The 12105-nt window shown below is 38.9% G+C and overlaps 1 protein-coding gene across 1 annotated transcript in view; it reads left to right on the top strand.

Moving 5' to 3' along the window:
• anos1b (anosmin 1b) overlaps positions 1–12105 on the top strand; it is a 49514-nt gene that overhangs the window by 17161 nt on the left and 20248 nt on the right. The gene's annotated exons all lie outside the window — the stretch shown is intronic.

Genomic DNA, 12105 nt, shown 5'->3' with positions numbered 1-12105 from the left:
GAAACTAAAAGATGAATTTAATTTCCCATGTCATCTATTTCACTTAAGGGGCTAAAAGATTGCAATGATGGGTTTTTCACAAGGAAATGTCACGAAACAACGAAAAAGTAATATATTTGAATATTTTTGTTTAGAAGTGTCATTGCTTTTTCTTTAATCATCTTCAGTCTTGGGTCCCAGAAGCATTTGTTAATAAACAAACTAAACAAAACCACATCAGTTTTAGAGACAATAAAGTGAATCCGCAGGATGTGTAGAGTGGAGATACCATACAATGATACATTATAAGTCTTCTCGAATATTTTTGTATGTTAAATATTTGTTCTCACGCCATTCTGACAGATAGGAGAGAATTATTTATACACAAAGAATTAAGAAATAATAAAATATATATTTCTTTAAAATGACTCCTATAGTATAAGGAGACAACAAAGAAAGGTAAGCATTGACTGCGGTACTTTATCTGTTCCTTGTTACATAAGGGCCTGAAAACTCTCTATTGAAGATGCACAAACAGCAGGCAGATGTTGCCCTGACACATATGGTTTGTGTCACATCATCAGTGGACTCTCATGGAAACACACATGGCAGTTCACTAAAACTGAACTACAGCCCTCACTCAATTCCTCCATCTGTCCATCTCCTCCTTCTTTTATCTCTTTCTTTCTTTCTTTCTTTCTATCTCACACACACATGAAAAGTAGACATAGTAATGTGTACCAGGTGTGTGAGGCAGCGGGATGTCCACTAACAAACAACAGGTCTGATGCAGAGCAAAGAACAGAGCTATTAAGTCACTGATGGCCTTCCTCATCCTGTCTCTTGCATGCTTCTTTCCTCATTACTTGTTCTTAAGAGGTTAACATTACTTGATATAACAGAATAATTCTGTTTGCTTAGCCTTTGCTCTGTAAATGTCACGTCATACTTTCAGTAAGAATTGCTGTTGTCAGGAATAATTCTTGTTCTACACAACTCCTCGAAACCCCTCTACAAATGCCTGTATAAAAATAGTTAAATACTTTTAAGAGACAGTTTTTCATTCATCGATTTTCCATCGTGAAAATATGTTGCAGCAGCAAAAGTCTGGTTCCTAAAGCAATCCCAGGTCAGGTGGGATATGTATTCTTTCCATCATCTTCTTGGTTTCCCAGTTGCACATGCACGGTACTACAGGGAGATGTTCAGGTGGAGAAGGCTGGGCAAGCTGTCCAGAAAAATTCTTTCAGCCGCTTGTATCCACAATCTCATTATTTAGATCTTGGACTTGGACAGACTTTATTGTCCTTTAAGTTATACATAGACAAAATGCACATTTGAACGAAATCTCAATGCATGTGATTGTATTATGGAATGTAAAAACTCTAGATAAATATTAGTATAAATATAAAAATAAATAAATAAAAATAGAATAATATATATTGCACTGAAGTGTGGCAACAGAAAGTGTATTCCACATAGAGACAACAAATAAATAACACAAATGTAGTTTGAAATTTAAGGTTTGGAGTTACAAGACCGGATGTTGCCGTAACAGGTGTTAACGGCCTCACAATGCCCCACGGGCCGAGCCTCAATCAGAAGGATTAAGGCCCCCTAGCAAGAGCAGGCAAGGGGCTTCCACTTGGTGATATGCCTTAAATTCAGCAGGTTGTCTTGTCTGATATGAGGTCGTAGTTGAATGGCTTTGTCCCAGAGGATAAGGCTGTGGCTCCTGCCCCTCAACGCCTCCCTGAGAGGGTAAAAGAGGCAGAACGGGAGGCTCACAGTCTCTGGAAGACAGCTTGGTACTGGGTACTGTATAGCAGAGGAGGGCATGCAGGCTACCATATACTACAGACCAGAACCAATGTTTTATGAAAGTTTTATGAAGTTTACCGCTTTGTAGTTATTACAGTAATGTAGAGCAAGTTATATCAATAAATGATTAGTTCTTGGTTGTTATAGAACATTTATAGACAATATTTATTGCATCTTTTGGCTATGGCCACTAGTTCAGTCAGCCCCTTAAGGCAACGGTTTGTTTAAGTGTTGGTTTAAAAAGAAAGTGATCATAGTGTAATAGTAAAAAACACAAAAACACAGACACGAGGAAACGATAGAAGGGGAATATGTTGGAAAGCACATGTCTTACTCTGCTCCTTAGATTTTAAAGTATAACTCAACCCAGTACAACAGCTGCAAATAACAGCTTGCTAGCCTGTAAGCTTGCATATCAATTTAAATTCATTGCCTTTCTTCTCCTTTTCCCACAGTCATTTTTATGCCTCTGCTGTTCAGACTTGTCCAGTAGTTTAATAAGATGTCTAGTTGAGTATGTAACATTTACTTTGCCGGATGTGCCAATTCTGTTAGAATATTGTTAGAAATGCCAGTTCATGCTCGCAGGGCATTTAAGATATATGTCAAGTGTTAAAATCTGAACATAATCGATTCCTTTTATTATTTTTGGCCTTTTAGAAAGTCAACAAAAATGTACCTGTTTATAACCTTAAAAACCTCATGTAGTTTAGGTATTTTTTCAGCCACCTGCAACCAACACATTCATGTCTTTATTGTTCATACTTCGTCCCTTTTTCTGTCCAAAACAATGAAGTCAGTCAAGCATCCTTTAGTAGTTTTATTTTTATTCGGGAGAGAAAGCATGGAACAAAAATGATTTGGGGAAACACCGAGAAAAAAGTTCTGGCTGGATTTCATCTGAGGTTATTGTGGGCACATGTGGTTTGAGAGGTGAAGAAGTTGACCACTGAATTATCTTGACGCATTTATCTTCTTCACCGTCCTCCCGATCTCTTTTTCTTTTCCTCTGTTCTCTTTCCTCGAGCCTTTCCTCTCCTCCCGCAAGCTGCCGACTCAAATTAACTCTGGTTGTTATACATGTTTTTCTAAAAGGTCTGGCAAAAGTCTACCATGCTTTTCAAAGGGATTTGTGTAATTTGTTCCACCACTTTTCACTCAAGTACCACAAAACCTGAACTGTGTGTATCCATGTGTGTATGCATGTATGCGTGTGTGTGCATATTGAAAATATAACCCAAGCATGTTCTTCAGATTCTAATTTGGCATATAACTGCAGTTGCATTATTGTACATATTGTTTGAACTCTTACTTATTTTAGGATTAGGTTGTAATATTAATATTGTGCAAGGGAATCAAGTAATTGTGATATAAATTTAAGAGTTAATTCCAGTCTTTTCAATGCTCTCTTTCTTCTATTGTATATTAATTATGGCAGTATTAATGCAGTATTAATGCACTGAATGCTACTGAATGCACTGTGACATCAATAAATCATCACATGTAAATATGTTTTGAAGTAAAACACTATTAATCACTATTATTGACTAACTTAGGACATGAGAAAGCTACATTTTAATTTTAATTTATATTTACAAGAGGTATTAAACATTTGCTCATGCATTTTTTGTAATTTTAAGTATTTTGAAACAAGTTTTTCTTTCAATTCTTTTTATAACTACATTTCACATACTATACTAAAACAGTGTGATATAAGTAACAATCCCCATACTGGTCCAAAAAATAGTGATAGTTTCACATTATTAGTCACAGACTAGTAGCTTAATGCTACTATTAGTGTTTCCTTCCAGTTACACTCCTGTGAGTTTGTTGTGTGGGTGATCCTCTACTTTCCTCATTAGAGCTTTAACTTCAAATCAGTATGTGACATCATTGAGCCTACATCAACCACTCTACCCCATGTTACAATGTGGGCCACCAGGTCAGATTTCGCAGGAAATCTGCTGGATTGCTTTGCAGAAGAAAACATGGTGAGGATGCTGTTCTTCACTTCAAACACAGCGTTGAAGATCTCAAAATAGCTGCTGGTAGAAGATGAGAAAAACTGATGGAAAATCACTTTCAAGTTACTTTTTGTGTTGTAGAAAAGAGAATATTTTTTTTCAAGAAGAAACATCCTTTAAAAGATACTTGGTAATACCAGACAGAATAAGCCTGAGATTGAGGCATGCAGTCGTAGCTACAATTTAAAAATACTTTTCATTCTAGCAGTGATCAAAATGTTTTTAAAGATCCCATGAGGGCTGAGTATTCAACAATAATACTTTATTGGTACAGACTGAAATGTGCCCACATCCAAAATTTCCAAGTTCAGAAAGCTGGTATTGAATGATTGGTACTACTTGATCCAGTGGTTTTTAAATAATCTATTAAGGTTTATAGCCAACAATTTTGGCTTCCTTTGTCGAATAGATAAAGGATTTTGTAGAAACCATGTTCATATTTGTCAAATTAAGGTACCGTATTGCTGAAAAACAGTATTGTTTAGTAATTGGCACTGGTGCTGATTTTGGCACCAGAACTAAAGGGTTATTAATCCTAAATACTTCACATACTGTATTTTCTGTAAGGAAGAACATATAAAATAGACTCTGAACGACTAATGACAAGCTGAACCCATAAATGAACATAAATAGCTATTCACATTGCACCCACTGAACTGAAGACTGTATATGGAGAGTGAGCACATCTGGTCCATGGCTGTCTTTCTTTGTCTCTCTCTCCCTCTCTCCTTTTTCTCTGGACCTGTTTCACTATTTGTCTTTCATCTCTTCTCTCCTTTTCAACTGACACTCACTTCTCCCCCCCTCTATCCACTCTGAAACCACATCTCTCCTCCCCTCCCTCTTCCATTTCCTCTCCTCCCTCTTGCTGAGTGTGGCTGTCATCCCTCTATCGTGGCAGGTGAGGCCATAAAACAGCAGGAGAGGCCAGAGGAGGGCCAGGAGACAAGGTGTGCGTGTATGTGTGTGTGATTAATTATTATACAGATATCTGAGGAGACCTCATGCAAACTGTGCACACATACGGACACATACACGGTCATTAATCTCGGCTCTGTTGTTACAGTGTGTTAAACAGTAACATCTCTGACCTCTGACCTCTGCTGTGTCTGCCGCTCTGTCTTTCTCACATACATAACTCATCGTGTCGCCTTCAAGGCCGAAAGTGTCCGTCTCTCACCTCCTCTTACACAAAAACAGTGCATGTGTTTCTCAGTGATTTACAACTTCCAAGTGATATTTGAGAGTGTAAGGTGTGTGCATGTACATACCACAAGCGTTTTCAGCTTAAATCCATTTGCCTCAACTCCCCCTTTCTTCCCTCACTCGTCTTTCTCTCCCTACTGTACTGTGGACTAAAAATATATAATCACACACAAGGTTTATTGTGAAGGCTTTTCCTAAAAAACTCAATCCAACTCAATTATCACTTATGACCCACTAGAAGTGCAAGGCTGTGTCTGTAACCTGATTTTTCTCCTTTCATTTTGCTGTTTCCGGGACATTTCTTCTGTGTATAACTGCCTACACTGTCCGGGGCAGGGTGTAAGAAAAAATGATGGATGGATGTGTTTAGTTATCTATCATTTGTGCCATTCTGACTTTGTTAGATACAGTATAGCAGTGACTGTGACAGGAAAGGGACTTAAAGCTGTGACATGTGATTACATGCTCAGCATCCTAAACTTTGGTTTCACAGGGTCGCCCCACCTCTATTTAAATGGATAAACAGCAAAAAATTAACTTCAGTGGGGATGGAAGTTTTGGAGGAGCGGTGGGTAAGTCAGAGGACGACATAGAGGAGAGCTGTTGAAGGGAGGCAGGGAATGAGGTAGAGACAGGAAACACTGAGCTGAGAGGTCAAGGAGAAGAAGAAGAGGAGCGATAATGTCAAGACGGGAGACAAAAAGAACAGAGGATTATAGTAAAGGGAAGGGAGGGGCAGAGAGGAACATGGGAGGGTATGAAAAATTAAACATGTCTGTAACTGATCAAAGTGGCAGCAATGGACAGAGGGGAGTGTAGAGTGGGCTGGGCTTGGATGCAAGATGGAGTGGTGTGAATATGAAAAAATTTAATGTTAAGTGTGTGTTTGAGGTGTTTTTTGGGGGATTTTGAGAATCTGAGCTGCACATGGTCCCATGAGGAATCTTTGAAGAAACGCATCACACTCCAGGATCTGGTTACAGTACTGTGTGTGTGTGTGTGTGTGTGTGTGTTTGTCCTGTATTATCACCTCCTCATAACCAGACTTACTATAACTAACTTACAAAGGAGGAAAAAAATGTATAAATTAAGTCTCTTAATGTATTTTTTTGCAGACAAAGTCTTCTTGCAATTTGCTTTATGGTGGTTTTAATGGAAGAAATGATGTAAAATCCATAGAAACTTCTTAAGTGCAGCACACATTGCATTATTGCTTCAGTGTTTAGAGTTCCATCAGTAATGTTTTTGCTAATAATCATGTCATCAATAAGATGGGGATATGCAGTCAGCCACTCCATACCATCTTTCAAACATAAAAGCCTCCTAGACTGGGTGTGAAGTTGCATTATTTTCTTGAAAACGATTCAGCGATTATCAAATTGTTTCTGATTAATGAATTAATTGTTGCAGTTCTACAGTAGTGTTCAAAATAATAGCAGTACAATGTGACTAACCAGGTTAATCCAGGTTTTTAGTATGTTTTTTATTGCTACATGGCAAACAAGGTACCAGTAGGTGCAGTAGATTCTCAGAAAACCAACAAGACCCAGCATTCATGACATGCACGCTCTTAAGGCTGTGCTATTGGGCAATTAGTTGAAAGGGGTGTGTTCAAAAAAATAGCAGTGTCTGCCGTTGACTTTACAAACTCCAAACTATTTGGTACAAACTTTTTTGTTTCTAGGTTTAGCAATCCTGTGAATCACTAAACTAATATATAGTTGTATGACCACAGTTTTTTATAACTGCTTCACATCTGTGTGGCATGGAGTCAACCAACTTGTTGCACCTTTCAGCTGTTATTCCACTCCAAGATTCTTTAACAACATTCCACAATTCATTTACATTTGTTGGTTTTGCTTCAGAAACAGCATGTTTGATGTAACCCCACAAGTTCTCAATTGGATTAAGGTCCAGGGATTGGGCTGGCCACTCCATAACATCAATGTTGTTGGTTTGGAACCAAACCAACAACATCATCATTTTCTTGTGGAAACACCCATTTTGAGGCATGTCCTCTTCAGCATAAGGCAACATGACCTCTTCAAGTATTTTGACATATGCAAACTGATCCATGGTCCCTGGTATGTGATAAATAGGCCCAATACCATAGTAGGAGAAACAGGCCCATATCATGATGCTTGCACCACCATGCTTCACTGTCTTCACTGTGTACTGTGCTTGAATTCACAGTTTGGGGGTCGTCTCACAAACTGTCTGCGGCCCTTGGTGTCAGGGTTTTCAGCAATTCTTAGTTACCGTATTTTCCGGACTATAAGTCGCAGTTTTTTTCATAGTTTGGCCGGGGGTGCGACTTATACTCTGGAGCGACTTATGTGTGAAATTATTAACACATTATTACCGGTATATCATTTCACATGTTATTTTCACACTAAACCGCAAGAGGGCGCTCTAGGCCTGTGTTGATAATTTCAACATTGGCTTTAACCTTTAAAAAACAACTGAGAAGGGCTTAACAAAAATGGCACCGAAAAGAAAATCATATTCTGCAGATTACAAGCTGCAAGTAGTAAAATATGCAGCCGAAAACGGTAATCGAGCAGCAGAAAGAAAGTTTGGAGTTAGCGAGAAACTTGTAAGGGACTGGCGAAAAGCGGAGGTTACGCTAACTGAAATGAAAAAAACAAAAAAAGCCAACCGCGGGCTAAAAGCTAGGTGGCCACAGCTAGAGGAACGAGTTCGCACATGGGTGCTTGAACAACGTGCTGCCGGGAGAGGCATGTCAACAGTGCAGTTGCGTCTCCAAGCCCAAGTATTTGCCAAGGAGATGAATATAAATGACTTTGCAGGAGGACCTTCTTGGTGCTATCGCTTCATGCAACGCAATCGCCTCTCTATCAGAGCAAGGACAACGATGTCCCAAAAACTGCCAGCAGACTTCCAAGTCAAGGCCGACAGTTTCCGTGAGTTCATTGAGAGGCATGTAAGTGAGCACAACGTGACACCGGATCATATTATTAACATGGACGAGGTCCCCCTCACGTTTGACATTCCCATGGGCCGAAGTGTTGCAGAGAAAGGGCAAAAGACTGTGAATATAGTAACAACTGGTCATGAGAAATCACACTTCACAGTGGTGCTGGCATGTTGTGGAGATGGATCAAAATTGCCACCAATGGTCATTTTCAAACGAAAAACTATGCCAAAAATCGAATCCCCCCCAGTTGTAGTCGCCGTGAATGAGAAAGGGTGGATGAATCAAGAAATGATGAACTTATGGCTTACAAAGTGCTACACTAAGCGTCCGGATGGCTTCTTTAGAGCACGCAAAGCTCTGCTTGTGATGGATAGCATGCGAGCGCACATCACGCCACAGTTCAAAAATAAATTAAACATTTTCAACTCCATACCTGCCATCATCCCTGGAGGCTTAAACAAAATACTCCAGCCACTTGATATCTCCGTGAATAGGAGCTTTAAGGCAGTCCTGCGTAACCTGTGGGAGCAGTGGATGATGGATGGAGAGCACAGCTTCACGGCAACCGGGAGAATGCGCCGTGCGACTTTCCTGGAAGTCATTGGATGGATCGACAAAGCATGGGCTTCGGTGACAACCGAAACCATTCTGTCAGGATTCAGAAAGGCTGGAATAACTGGAACTGCAACTGACGATGAGTCTGACGTAAGCGACGGAGAAGATGAAGCGCTGCATCTTCTACCTCCGGAGTTAGCGGAGTTGTTTCAAAGTGACACCGAGGATGAAGATTTCACTGGATTTTAGTCATTTGGAGTGACACAGATGGTGAAGTAAACTTCTTAGCATGTTATTTATGCTATAGTTATCAGAATAACTCTTAATATGTTATGTTATGTTAACATACCAGGCACGTTCTCAGTTATGTAACGTAAGCATACGGTACAATTATTCAGCCTGTTGTTGCCTCTATTCTATTTTAATTTTAAATTGCCTTTCAAGATGAAATGTCTGTTCTTGGTGTTGGATTTCATCAAATAAATTTCCCCCAAAAATGCGACTTATACTCCAGTGCGACTTATATATGTTTTTTTCTTCTTTATTATGCATTTTATGGCTGGTGCGACTTATACTCCGGAGCGACTTATAGTCCGGAAAATACGGTATATTCAGTTCATTTTGTTTTTATGCCATATCATTACTCCCGTCATTTCAGATCCTGCCACTCCCACTTGCCAGGCAATCAGTTAATTCCCTTCACCTGGGTTTCCCAGCTCATCTCCTCACCTGCAGGCCATTCCCTCATTAGTTCCCCTGTATTTATACTGGTCCACTTCCAGTTGTTCTCTGCCAGATGGTCTTGTGTTTTCACCAAGCCTTCCAGTGTACCCTAGTCTGTTTTTTTTGCCTGATCTACCTGTTCTGAACCTGCCTGCCCCTTGTCGTTTGCCTGTTTGGACTGATCTCCTGGTTTTTACCTTTTTGCCTGAACATTTAAGTAAACTGAGTTTTCTGATGATCTCCTGTCTCTGTGTCATGCTTTTGGGTTCTACTCTACAAGTACTGGTGATCTTTACACTTGGACCATAAAAGAACAATTTTACTCTCATCAGTCCACAAAATGTTCCTCCATTTCTCTTTAGGCCAGTGGATGTGTTCTTTGGCAGATTGTAACCTTTTCTGCACATGCCTTTTTTTAACAGAGGGACTTTGCAGGGTTTTTTTGTAAATAGATTAGCTTCACACAGACATCGTCTAACTGTCACAGCACTTCCAGGTAACTCCAGACTGTCTTTGATCATCCTGGAGCTGATCATTGGCTGAGCCTTTGCCATTCTGGTTATTCTTCCATCCATTTTGATGGTTGTCTTCTGTTTTCTGCCACGTGTCTCTGGTTTTTCTCTCCATTTTAAAGCATTGGAGATCATTTTAGCTTAACAGCCTATAATTGTTTGCACCTCTTTATAAGTTTTCCCCTCTCCAATCATCTTTTTAATCAAAGTACGCTGTTCTTCTGAACAATGTCTTGAATGACCCATTTTCTTCAGGCTTTCAAAGAGAAATGCATGTTCAACAAGTGCTGGCTTCATCCTTAAATAGAGGCCACCTGATTCACACCTGTTTTTTCACAAAATTGATGATCTCGCTGATTGAATGCCACATTGCTATATTTTTGAACACACCCCTTTCAACTAATTGCCCAATTGCACAGCCTTAAGAGCGTGCATATCACGAATGCTGGGTCTTGTTGGTTTTCTGAGAATCTACTGCACCTACTGGTACCTTGTTTACCATGTAGCAATAAAAAATATATTTAAAACCTGGATTAATCTGGTTAGTCACATTAGACTATTATTTTGAACACTACTGCATGTTTTTACCACCACATATAGTTTCAACTTTAAAATCGTTGTATAATCCTATAATTGCAAAAACATTTCAGACTTATTAATTCTAAGAAGAAGAAGATTTAAAGAATGCAAATAAGTGCTTAACTGGCTTTTATGGTCTGCAGATTAATGCATGTGCTAGTTCACGAATTACAGTATATTGAAACATGCCTGAAGTAGGGAGCAACCTGAGAAATCGCAAGCAAACAAACTATATTCATATATTTGTTGACCAATTTATCAGACAACATATAAAAGAGTAAAATAATCATAGAACTCACGAAGTTTAAGTTATAAAATCATTAAATAGTGATTAAAGCAGTTGTTTTTAAAGATATGCACTGATTTTGATGAAACTATGAGACATATTGAACATATGAATGAATATAGGAGAAGGGGTTTAAATAGTTTCTGTCAGCATTTAGATTTTTAGAATGCTACTATTGGAATTCATTCTAACTTGCATCAGTCTAAACTGCCTGCAGCCCTGTGGAGAACCACACTAAGAACGTTTTACTGTTTGAGTGTTTGTTGCTCTATAGGGAGATTTTGGGGTGGAGTAAAACTTTAACGTAACTCAAACTTTTTCTTCCATGACTGGAATTAAATGAGCCGACTGTACAACATTAAACAGCTATCATCCTTCACGCTGAGGCTCCATTTTATGATACACAGGTAAAAGAAACCAACACATGTGGCTTCCCTGGCTTTGTTAATGTTTCATGAGCCCCAGTGACTAGTTACTATGAAGAGTTTGTCTTTTGTTTTAAACATGAAATGAAAGTTGACATGGTTTGTAATGCAAAGCTCAAGTGCGGTGATAACCCTAAAGGTATTCAAAGTCACCAGTCTGCAAATTAACCTATTTTAAACAGCTGGGGATTTGGAGAAGACTTCTTCATCCAACAGTAGCCATTTATTTGTGCAGAAGATGAAGTTTTTATGGCTTTTTGTTTATTCTGTTTGTTCCCCTGGAATCAGTGAGATGGAATAAATTGGAGAAATGATTGAAGCCAGGCACACTGGGGAGCTGAGGGAGACAGGCAGAGGGAGTGAGAACAGAGAGGGGAGGAGGTTGGGGGTTAAACCGCAGTTTTTATATGTTGTCTGGTTTTAATTTGGTAAGAGCCATCATTCACCAGTTCACTGAGGTGGCAAACCAGATGAGTGTGTGCATGTGTGATCTGGGAGTGTGTATTCCCTACCTGCTTAAACACAGAGAGCTGTGCAAATGTGAAAACCCTCTGACACTTTGTCATTTATCCTTGTTGCAACACTTTTTCGTTCTTGTACTTCTTTAAACCTCTGCTATTTAAAGGAACACTATGCTTTTTCTAACTTTCTGGTGTAGAGTTAAACCATTACCACTATTATAATTAATTGTTAGATATTCAGGCTAAACACAGATTTATTTTGACTGTAGTCTGTAGCAATGATACAATCAAAGAAATTGTTTTAATATAATAAAAACGCAATACAATAAAGTACATACTCATGCCGATAATGGCTGTAATTACACATCAAAATGTATCAACAACCAATTTACTGCAAGCAGACTGCCCACACGAGGTTAATAAGTAAGAGAATTTGCTGGCAAAGATATATGTGCAAAGTTACACTAATGTCTGTTTTTATTACAAAAACCAACAGAATAACCTTTAAGCATTTAGGAACAGCAATAAAGTCTGTATAGGTGAATGGAGAAAAACAGCAGAGAAAAAAAACCCATTGTGTTAATATCCACCACAAA

The sequence above is a fragment of the Centropristis striata genome, chromosome 9, assembly GCF_030273125.1.
Source record: "Centropristis striata isolate RG_2023a ecotype Rhode Island chromosome 9, C.striata_1.0, whole genome shotgun sequence".
Classification (NCBI taxonomy): Eukaryota; Metazoa; Chordata; class Actinopteri; order Perciformes; family Serranidae; genus Centropristis; species Centropristis striata.
The sequence above is the reverse complement of the archived record's forward strand: the minus strand, read 5'-3'. Positions and strand labels throughout refer to the sequence as shown.